Raw genomic sequence first — 11,327 nt, forward strand, 5'->3', positions numbered from 1 at the left:
TAAAAAATAACCAAAAAGAGTTTTAAAAAAAAGTCGTCAAGATTTGAAACAAAGCACAAAGTTTTAAGTGCACCCTTATTTAAGTGTCGATTCAACACTTGACTTTAGACTTTTCTAACCGTTTGTTAAAAGATTTCTAGTAACATTGTTTAAGTTTTATAGAAGTACATGTGGTTGAAAAAGTGTATGGAAATATAATCTTTGGTCTTTTCTCAAAAAGCTCACTCTTGTGAATTTTGTCTTATTTTGTGAGATGCAAGGCTTGGAGAGTCTCAAACTCACTCTATCTCCTCAACCCAAAACTTCTTCCCTTTTTATAAATATAGGAGGCCTCCCCATTTGCAAAGCACATAGAAATCTTTGAGAGAGATTTTTGGGAAATAGACATTATGTGATTGCTAATCCTTTCTGTCAATCACGACACTCTAGTACTCTACTCCTTCAAAAGACTTCATTTTATGACTTCCCTCTCATAAACTTGACTTCCTTAGTCCTCAATCCATTTCTAATCTTAAATCATCAAGAATATTTAGCCATCCTACCAAACTAAAATTTTCAAAGAGAACCTGAAAAACACTTCGAAGGATGGAGATGTTGTCTAAGCTCCACTAGTCCAAGTCTTGATCCAAGGAGGTGATGCCTAATCGATCCAAATGTTGATCAAAACCAAGGAATCAAACCATCTGAAGGTGTTTTCCAAATTCCAAGTTTGAAGGAAGAGCGTGCTGCACCTAGGGTGGAGCCACCTAACTATTACAATCCTTTGTAATAATATATTGGTTTGAGGTAAAAAATAATCTGGGCTTCTAAAATTGAATGATTGGCCCCCCAAAAAATTTTAAGCCCAAGTCCATGTATGGTTTGTATTTTCTTTCCTTTGAAATCTGGAATGTATAGTCAGTCCACCCCACTGTTGGTTTCTCAAATTAATAGATCTCCACCCAAATAAAACATAGTCTTTTACCAAAATCTATAATAAATGTCTAGCTGGCTTGTGTCCTTTCTTTTTATATTTTATAAATATACAAGAGTGCATTGTGTTCTTTGTGTATTCAATTGTTAAAGTGCAATGTACACGGTGCATGGTTCAAACTTATGAGGTTTTTTCCCCCACAAATTTGATCTTTTTCTCATCATACTATTTTTTTCTCTAGCTGATTTTATCTTTTACTATTTGGATCTAGTTGCTTGAAAAGTTGTGCTAACATTAATTTGTTTTTAGAAGAGAGTTTAGGTTGCTATAGACATAAGATTTTTTTTTTTTTTTCAAGAGTTGAAAAAGAAATTGCTAAGAATTTCCCTATAGAATTCATAATGAATGAATTTTATTTAATGAAGGATCAACGTTGAGCATAACTTTTATAGGAGATGCCAAGTTTTTATTTATTTATTTTTATTTTGGTACATGTTTATAGCAAATTAGAAAAAATTTGTACACTCATTTGAGTTTAGATATATTATTATATTTTAAATTTGATCATTTTGTATACAATACATTTATGAGTTATGACGAACATACAAATATGTAACTTGGCCCCCGCAAGTAAAAAATCCTGACTACGCCCTTGGTTGCACCTAGATTCAAGCAATTAAGAACATACAATTCCACTCTTGCATGCTTGCATGCAGGCATAATCCTTTCACCAAATAGATTAATGACTATAGATACATGTCATGATGTTTACTTTTGATGATATGGGATGAACCACTATGAACATAATGCCCATCTAATATTATCGTTTATAACTTGATCAAAACTTTTTTTAAATCCTAATCTTTGATCTATTTTATTGAATATAATATGCAAATTTTTATGTTTTGTCACATTTTTGGATAATACTTGCATGGCATGACCATGACAACCATATTTTAGAACAACGATTCACTAAACGGGTGAGTACCAAACATCTTTACACTCCATAATTTAACATTTGATTTTAGATCAATGGTTCACAAATCACAAACTAAGTCATATGCCACAATTTTCATTTTTTAGAATGTAACTAGAAATTAATGCCATGCATTTTATTAGATTTTTTTTTTTTTTTTTTTTTTTTTTTGGAGAAAGTGAGTGGACTTTCTTAGATTGTAGTTAGGATCAAATCCGTGTAATTTTTCATTTAATTTATATAAAATATAATTACATAATTCTTCAATCAATAAAATGAAGCATTGAATTTCTTATTTTTCTATAAATTAAAATGAGTAGTGAGTTCAAATGTACAACCCTTGATCTATAGGATGAAATGTTCATAGACAAGGCAATATTTTGAGAGACAATCAATTACGGTTTCACTCATTCATATGGGCTTGATCTAATAAAATAAATAATGAGCCAAGGTTGTGGTCTCTTTCAATTGCCAAACAATTTCCATCATTTTCTTTTATCTGGAAAACACTACAAAACCAAGTTTGAGAACTGTTTTTAAATTGGTGAGCCAAACAAGAGAATGAGGACTCTCGTTTTGGATTCTCATTTCCATTAAGCAGTAAATAATAACGTTGTCCCACCACAACCATTTTTTCTCCGATTTTCTTCTCATTTTTTGTCTCCTTACTTTATATATATATTTATATATATATATATATATATATATACACTAGCCTCATCGCATGCGCTTCACACGTGCGATAAGGCTCTTCTTTTTTTGGTTTAGTATCATATATTTTTCACTTATCTCAATTTGAGGTTTACACTTTTTCTCACAAAAATTGCACATTTAAAACTACTAATATGGTCAGAAATGTCATAAGGCTAGATAAAATATTTATAAAAAAAAGAAAAAAAAAAAAAAAGAAGAAGAACTAGTACTGCAAATTTAAAAGAAAATAGATATTAAGGAGACTCATAAAAAAAAAAAAAAAAAAATGAGGCTGTTCATGGGAGGACATTACCAATTACCAAAGTCAAGTAGATGAGTGAATTCAAAATGACTCTAGATCTAGACTCTAGAGAGGCGGCGATAGAAAAGAAGAATGGCCAAGATTTGCTTTCTCTCCCCACTGGCCAAATATCTTTTTGACAGCCTCTTCTTCTCTCCACATAAAAACAGAATAGTTACAGGATAAAAAAAGAGATAAGAAGAAAGTGTAGGTTTTTTTTTTTAATAAATTTATTAGAGAAGAAAGTGCAGTTATTTTGCGATATAGCTGCATAATAACTGATCAACAGTGGCTAGTGGAGAAAGTGTGAACTGCGAAACTGAAAAGTAACTAATGAAAATTGTATTATGCAATGAATTTGGTTTAAAATTGTTGTAAAATGAAAAAAAAAAAAAAAAAAAAATTTGAGTTTAGTAATTGGATAAGTGGAAAACATGGTTGGCAAATTAAAAGCGATTTTTTAGGAGTGAAACATGGTAAATCTAATCGGTTAAAAAAAAGGGAAAAAATGATTTTGTTAATTAAAAAAGTTGAAAATCGTTCAATCAAAAAAAAAAAAAAAATGGAAAACTAATGTGAGAGAGAAATGTGGAGATGGGAGAAAAAAAGTGTTTTTCTTTTTTTAATTTAGCTAAAAATTAAGAGTTTTAAATTACTAATTTAGTAATTTTACATGTCTAACCCTATTTAAGCCTTAGAAACAGATGAGTGTAAGGATATTTTGGACATCTAAATTGAGGAATCCAAACAGAGAAAGCCCCTTAAATAATAGTGCGTGTATGTGTATGTGTGTATATATATATATATATATATATATATTTGTGAGCACCTACTCCTTGTTATCTACCTCTTTTTTTTGCTTTCTCCTCCCTCCCTAACTGGCTTTGATGGTGACTTGGTTTTGGGTTGATATAATTTTAAGGAGAAGGTATTTGGTATCAAATGATACTATGTCAGCGATATCCAAATTCAATAAGTATGAGACATATTGGTGCGGACACGAGGTACAAGCCCCCAATTACACACACGTATAGGAGGAAGAGCAAAAAGAAGACGGCCCAACCTGTGGCCTTATGGATGGAGCATACTAGTTATTGGGCTTGAAATTAAGCAAGCCCGAACATTTAATGATTAGGGTTTCTTTAGGGTTTTTTTATTGTTGGCTATTTAAACAATTTTTCAGATTATTGTAAGACAGTTTTGAGAATTATTAAAAGTAAACGTGTGTTTTCTTTCACTGGTGCCGACTCCAGTTTGCTTGGTGCTGACTCCAAGCAGCCCTTAGGTGCTGACTCCTAGGGTTTATCTTTTGTTCTATTGTTAGTGTGGTTGTCCTACGTTAGTTTTGGTATCAGAGCAAACTTCCGGTCCATACAACACAACCGTAGACAACCAATAGAAAGCAAAACCATCAAAAGAGTAAGCCAGCCAAATATGTCAGTACCTTTCAAGTATTTGCCCCATGAAATCTTGAACAAGCCCAAACCAGTCCCAGCGATCCGTGTATACCTCGCAGCCCCACATGAGTTTTTCATCCCTAAGCCATCAGAGAAGCCAGTGACGCCTCCCAAGCCGGTGACCACCATCCGTGCCCGCCTCTGACCACAGAACCCACACCCCATAAACCCAAAAAAAAAAGAGAAGAAGGTGACCCACGTAAGCCCATCAACCACCAGCCGCCGGTACCCAGAAATTAACCCTCACCGCCGCAAGACCCAGCCGCCAAAACCCATTGTCGACCCACCGCTGCTGAGATCGAAGAGCAACTACCACTGCTGAGATTGACGAGCCACTGCCGCTGCCGAGACCTGAGAAAAGCAGCCACCCGCCGCTGTCTGCGTTTCCTTCACGCCGCCATTAGTCTCCTACACCGGCAGAAGACTCTCATCGCAGAGAAATTTTTTTTTCCTTTTCTTTTAGTCCTGAGTTCGTTGTTTGTTTCTTTAGTTTCTATAGCCTCTTTCAGTCTGTAGCCTCTTAAGTTTTAAGTCCGTGAACTGTATTTTATTATATTTCATTAAAAAAAAAAAAAAAAAGAGGTAAGTATTGTTGCTGTGAGCCCATTGCATGTATTGGGCCTTAAATTGTTCTCCACAGGTTCACTTATCCAAGTCAGATCCATTTACTTGACTATCCAGTGCAAAGAGATTGGCCACTGACTAGGTACAACTCTTACTCTCTTTTGGTGGGTTCAATTTTGTCTCATTGAAATATTATCTTTATATTTTTTATGTGCATATCCCACCATATATTATTGGCCTACCCATTTTGTGCCCAAATTAGCTATTTTATTATTTGTGCTTTGTACCCATTCTAAAAAAAAAAAAAAAACTTTGAAATATTTGATCCTCATTATTAATTGTGGAGCTTATTGAAAATTGACTTTTATTTGGGCTATCTCTCAATATTGTGAACTCTGTCACTACTTGACTGCAATTTCTTCACATGCACTCTTGCCTGACCTTAATTTTAAATTGAGAATTGGTTACTTGAACTTTTGTGAATCTCAATTGCATTCATAAATATAGTGTGCATGCATCTACGTAGTGGTCGCATCATGTCAAACTCTGAACATCAATCCACTTCTGAGTCTAGGTCCTCCTTAGAGCAAACCATAGATGACCTAGCAAAAAGTGTCCGTAATTTAATTGATAGGGTTGATCAAATTGAAGCATCTCAAAGAGAGACCGTTAACCATGAAGGAGATAACCTGCTTAGGCAAAATCACCACGGTTACTTTCATAGGGTTCCAAACTTGGAACATGATCACTATAATCACAATGACCCTAGGGATTATGATGATAGAATGTTCAAGGAAAAGATAGAAGCACCCACCTTTGACGGCTGCCTGGACCCATGGGTTTTCACTGATTGGTTACGTCAGATGGATAAATTCTTTGACTACTACCATTGGGCTGAGAATAAGAAAGTGAGGTATGCTAGGATGAAGTTAGTTGGAAGAGCCGACCTTTTCTGGGAGGACCTTGAGGATAGCATTAGGCGACGACATGAGCCCCCCATTACTGATTGGCTTGAGATGAAGGGTGCCCTCTCAAGGAATTATCTTCCTTCAACTTATAGGAGCTCCCTCCTTGAGGAATGGGATCGCCTAAGGCAAGGCACTACTCCTGTGGCTGAGTATATAGAGAAGTTCAAGGAGTTCAAGAGGTGAATTCGAATAGTCGAGGAAGAGGTTGTCACACTCAATAGGTTTAAGAAAGGTTTAAATGCTAACCTACTAGGCGAGATTATCACCCGAGGAGTCACTACCTTAAGAGAAGCATATGACCTTGCTAGGAATTGTGAATTAGCATCCAAATCTATCTTTTGGCGACGTTCTGAGCCCCGAAGTGTTCCCGCCAACCCTCAACCTTTTGGAAGCAAACCTAGACTTGCCTTACCCCCTAAGGTCAACCCCAATAACACCCCAATAGAAAAAGAGGACAAGGGAAAAGGTGTGGTCAATGAGCCTTCAAGATTAGGATCTCGCCTCCAATGTTTCAAATGCAATGGGGTTGGACACATCGCTGCTAGATGTCCCTCTAGGACCCTTGTCATTCAAGAGGGTGATGAAAAGGTAGAAGATGTTGAGGAGCTAGTGTATGATCCAAATGTTGAGGAAACCCAAGATGTTGAAGCAGAATGGGAAGATGATCCTAACTATCTCGCATGCATTAGAGCCATTTCTCCCCAAGTTGATGACTCCAAGAACTTTGGTATCCCTAGAGTGAATGTGGTAAGGTGTGCCTTGGCAGAGCACAGAGACGCTGATGATTGGCTAAGAAGTGCCATCTTTCAAACTTACACTAAGTGTGGAGACAAAACTTGCAAGGTTATCATAGATAGTGGAAGTTGCATTAACGCAGTGTCTTCTAACGTTGTTTCCCGCCTAGGCTTGAAATTGACCCTACACCCTAACCCATATAAAGTTTCTTGGGTGGATACTTCCTCCATAGCCATAAAAGAAAGATGTGTTGTCCCACTTCAATTCCTCACCTACAAGGCTGAAATATGGTGTGACGTAATTCCCATGGATGTATGGCATATCATCTTAGGTAGACCTTGGCTGTATGATCTGGATGTCACCCTTCATGGGCGATCCAATTCTTGCTCATTTATGTTTGAAGGTAAGAAGATTGTGCTCACTCCTTTGAAACCCAAGCCAATTGGCATGAGCAAGAAGACAGAAGCACCAAAGGCGAAAGGCCTGAACATCATAAGTCCAAGGGCATTTGAAAGGGTAGCAATTCAAGAGTCCATGGTGTTTGTCTTAGTTGCCAGGGAATTACGTGGAGAGACCAGTGAGGAGTAACTTGAAGAAGTGAGGTTAGTGCTCTAGAAATTTAAGGATGTTTTCCCTGAGGAACTCCCCGATCATTTGCCACCCATGCATGACATACAACACGCCATAGATTTTGTGCCCGGAGCGGCCCTACCTAACTTGCCTCATTATAGGATGAGCCCTGTAGAGCATGTCGAGTTGCAAAGGCAAGTAGAAGAACTACTTAGGAAGGATTTTGTACGTGAAAGCATGAGTCCTTGTGCGGTCCCTGCACTCTTAACTCCAAAAAAAGATGGAACTTGGCGGATGTGTGTTGATAGTCGTGCCATCAACAAGATCACTGTGAAATATCGATTTCCTATCCTCCGGTTGGATGACATGTTAGATATGATGGCTAGAGCAATGATCTTCTCTAAGATAGACTTAAAGAGCGGCTATCATCAAATTAGGGTTCGTTCGGGTGATGAGTGGAAAACTGCCTTCAAGACGAAGGATGGTTTATATGAGTGGATGGTGATGCCTTTTGGATTGTCCAATGCTCCTAGTACCTTTATGAGAGTGATGACTCAAGTGCTCAAGCCTTTTATGGGGAAATTCTTGGTTGTGTACTTTGATGACATCCTCATCTATAGTAAGTCTAGGGAGCAACACTTAGACCACCTAACTCAAGTTTGTACTACCCTTAGGAAGGAGAGTCTATATGGCAACCTCAAGAAGTGTTCTTTCCTCACTAATAGAGTCGTCTTCCTAGGTTTCATAGTGTCCTCTGAGGGAGTTTCTGCCGACCCCCAAAAGATTCAAGCGATTGTGGAGTGGCCCGAGCCCAAAAATATCCATGAAATTCAAAGCTTTCATGGGCTCGCTTCCTTTTATCGCCGATTCATCAAGGGGTTTAGTACCCTTATGTCCCCCATCACTGACTGCATGAAACAAAGGGAGTTTGTTTGGACTAAAGCTGCTGCTAAAGCTTTCAATGAGGTAAAGCAAAAGATGACTGAGGCACCTGTCATGCGTCTCCCTGATTTTACCAAGCCTTTTGAGGTGGAATGTGATGCCTCAGGTATTGGTATAGGGGGAGTACTTAGTCAAGAGTGTCACCCAATTGCTTATTTCAGTGAAAAGTTGAATGACGCTAAACAAAAGTACTCCACATATGACAAAGAGTTTTATGCCATTATTCGAGCTCTTTGGCATTGGCGCCATTACCTGTTGTCTCGAGAATTTTTTATCTACTCTGATCATGAAGCTTTGCGCTATCTCCATTCCCAAAAGAAGCTGAATTTTAGGCACGGTAGTTGGGTTGAATTTTTGCAGCGCTACCACTTTGTAGTGAAGCATAGGGCGGGAATTGAGAATAAGGCTGCTGATGCACTAAGTCGAAGGGTGTCTTTGCTATCCATCATGAGTGTTAAGGTTACTGGGTTTGAACGGCTCAAGGATGATTATGAGTCATGCCCAGATTTTGGGGACCTCTACACTAGCCTAAGTAATGCCCCACGACCAATCCTGGATGATTATACCCTTCTAGATGGGTACTTGTTCAAGGCCAACAAGTTATGTATCCCTCGATCTTCAGTGAGAGATTTCCTAGTTTGGGAGATACATGCGGAAGGCCTGGCAGGTCATTTTGGCCGAGACAAGACAATTGAGGAAGTGGAACGTCAATTCTATTGGCCTAGTCTTAAGAGGGGCGTTGCCAAGATAGTTGGTCAGTGTCGTACATGTCAACTAGCCAAACATCGCAAGCAAAACACTGGCCTGTACACACCTCTACATGTGCCAGATCGCCCATGGCAGGATGTGAGTATGGACTTTCTGTTAGGTTTACCCCGCACCTTTAGGAAGCATGATTCCATTCTAGTAGTTGTTGATCGCTTCTCCAAGATGGCTCATTTCCTATCATGTTCTAAGACCTCTGATGCTTCTAAGATTGCAAAACTCTACTTTGATGAGATTGTCAAACTTTATGGTCTTCCCAAAACCATAGTGTCTGATAGGGATGTTCGCTTCATGAGTTATTTTTGGAAGACTTTGTGGCATTTAGTGGGCACCAAATTGAAATTTTCCACAGCATTTCATCCTCAAACTGATGGTCAAACTGAGGTGGTTAATCGTAGTCTAGGCAACCTCCTTCGGTGTCTAGTGGGTGATGCCAATTGAAATTGGGATTCTATTCTTCCGGTAGCCCAACTTGCATATAATAGCTCTGTCAATAGGTCTATAGGTGCTAGTCCTTTTGAGGTTGTGCATGGATATACACCTAGGAAGCCTTTAGATCTTTTGCCCATGTCCCCACATGTTAGGATTTCTGAGTCTGCTGAGGCATTTGCACGACATATTCATGATTTGCATAATGAGATTCGCAAAAAAATTCAGGCAAGTAATTCTCAATATAAAATTCATGCTGACACTCATCGACGTCATGCAGAGTTTCAGGTAGGGGATTATGTCATGATTCGGATTCGACCTGAACGGTTTCCCTCTGGGACCGTTAAGAAATTGCAGGCTCGTAGTGCCGGACCATTCAAGGTATTGAAACGAATGGGCCCAAATGCATATGTCATTGACCTCCCTCATGATTATGGTATTAGCTCCTCCTTTAATATTGAGGATCTAGTTGCTTATAAAAGCCCCACAACTATTCCTGATACCCCTTTTGATGAGTCTTTGCCTAATCCTATTGATGCCTCTATTCCCACTCTTTTACCCTTAAATTTGCCCTATGCACATAAAGAATCTATTGATGCTATTTTAGATGAGCAGATTGTTTCTACCAGGGATGGAGGAGTTCACCGTTTCTTAGTTCGGTGGCGAGGGCGACCAGATTCTGATTGCACATGGATTACTCGAGATGAGCTATTACGACTGGATCCTGATTTGCTGGAGTACTATCAGAGCTCTTCAGATTTCCACTCGACGGGGTCGAGTTCTTCTCACCCGGGGGGAGTTGGTGCGGACACGAGGTACAAGCCCCCAATTACACACACGTATAGGAGGAAGAGCAAAAAGAAGACGGCCCAACCTGTGGCCTTATGGATGGAGCATACTAGTTATTGGGCTTGAAATTAAGCAAGCCCGAACATTTAATGATTAGGGTTTCTTTAGGGTTTTTTTTATTGTTGGCTATTTAAACAATTTTTCAGATTATTGTAAGACAGTTTTGAGAATTATTAAAAGTAAACGTGTGTTTTCTTTCATTGGTGCCGACTCCAGTTTGCTTGGTGCTGACTCCAAGCAGCCCTTAGGTGCTGACTCCTAGGGTTTATCTTTTGTTCTATTGTTAGTGTGGTTGTCCTACGTCACATATATATATATATATATATATATATATATCAGTAAAAAATAACTACATTACTAACAAATGAAAGATGTGTGTTAGTGGGTAGTTATTTTTGCATACATATATCTCATTTATTAGATTTTGATACAGATGACATGGGAGTTTGAGTTGTAGTTAGTGATCGTGATTTTGGCTCATAGTGACAGTAATGGGATTGCAATGGTCTTGAATAGTGGTGAATTTAGTTTGCAATGTCCCAACTTTATCCAAGTTCAAACTTTGCTCCTCTTTTGAGCAAAAACTGTGCTCCTCTTTGTTATGATTTAACATCGTTTCTATAACTTCTCTTATCCATCTTCTTGTCTTGCATGCAAATAAAGAGAAGAGTATTCCAAAAATACAGTAACTGGATAATTTTTTAGTTTTTTATTTTGGGTAGAGGGGAAATTCAATAAATCTAGAGAACCAAACGAGTTTCAAGAAAAAACTTGTTACAAAGCACACCATTCAAATCTAAAGATAAAAATATAACAAGTCCACAAGTGGATTATCATACAACACAAAATCAAGATTGGATCTTAATCTCGTTAAACTATTAGCACATTTGTTAGCTTCTCGATAGAATAGTAGATTTTATTAAATTTATGATGCGATACTAATACACTCTTTATGCGTGAGAGAGGAGGACTGGAGGAGTAGTCGTTTTACTCAAGAAATATCTAATATTTTTCCATAGTGAAACTTAAAATATTCACTTCCATTAATTTACTGGTGAAATGGTAATGAGCTTTGAACCACCAACTCCTAAGTTTTGTTTTGTTTTTATTTTTAAATTCCTCCAATCACCATAGATCAAGATTGCATTAATTTTATCGCATCATG

The sequence above is a fragment of the Quercus lobata genome, chromosome 3 (assembly GCF_001633185.2).
Source record: "Quercus lobata isolate SW786 chromosome 3, ValleyOak3.0 Primary Assembly, whole genome shotgun sequence".
In the NCBI taxonomy this organism is placed as follows: Eukaryota; Viridiplantae; Streptophyta; class Magnoliopsida; order Fagales; family Fagaceae; genus Quercus; species Quercus lobata.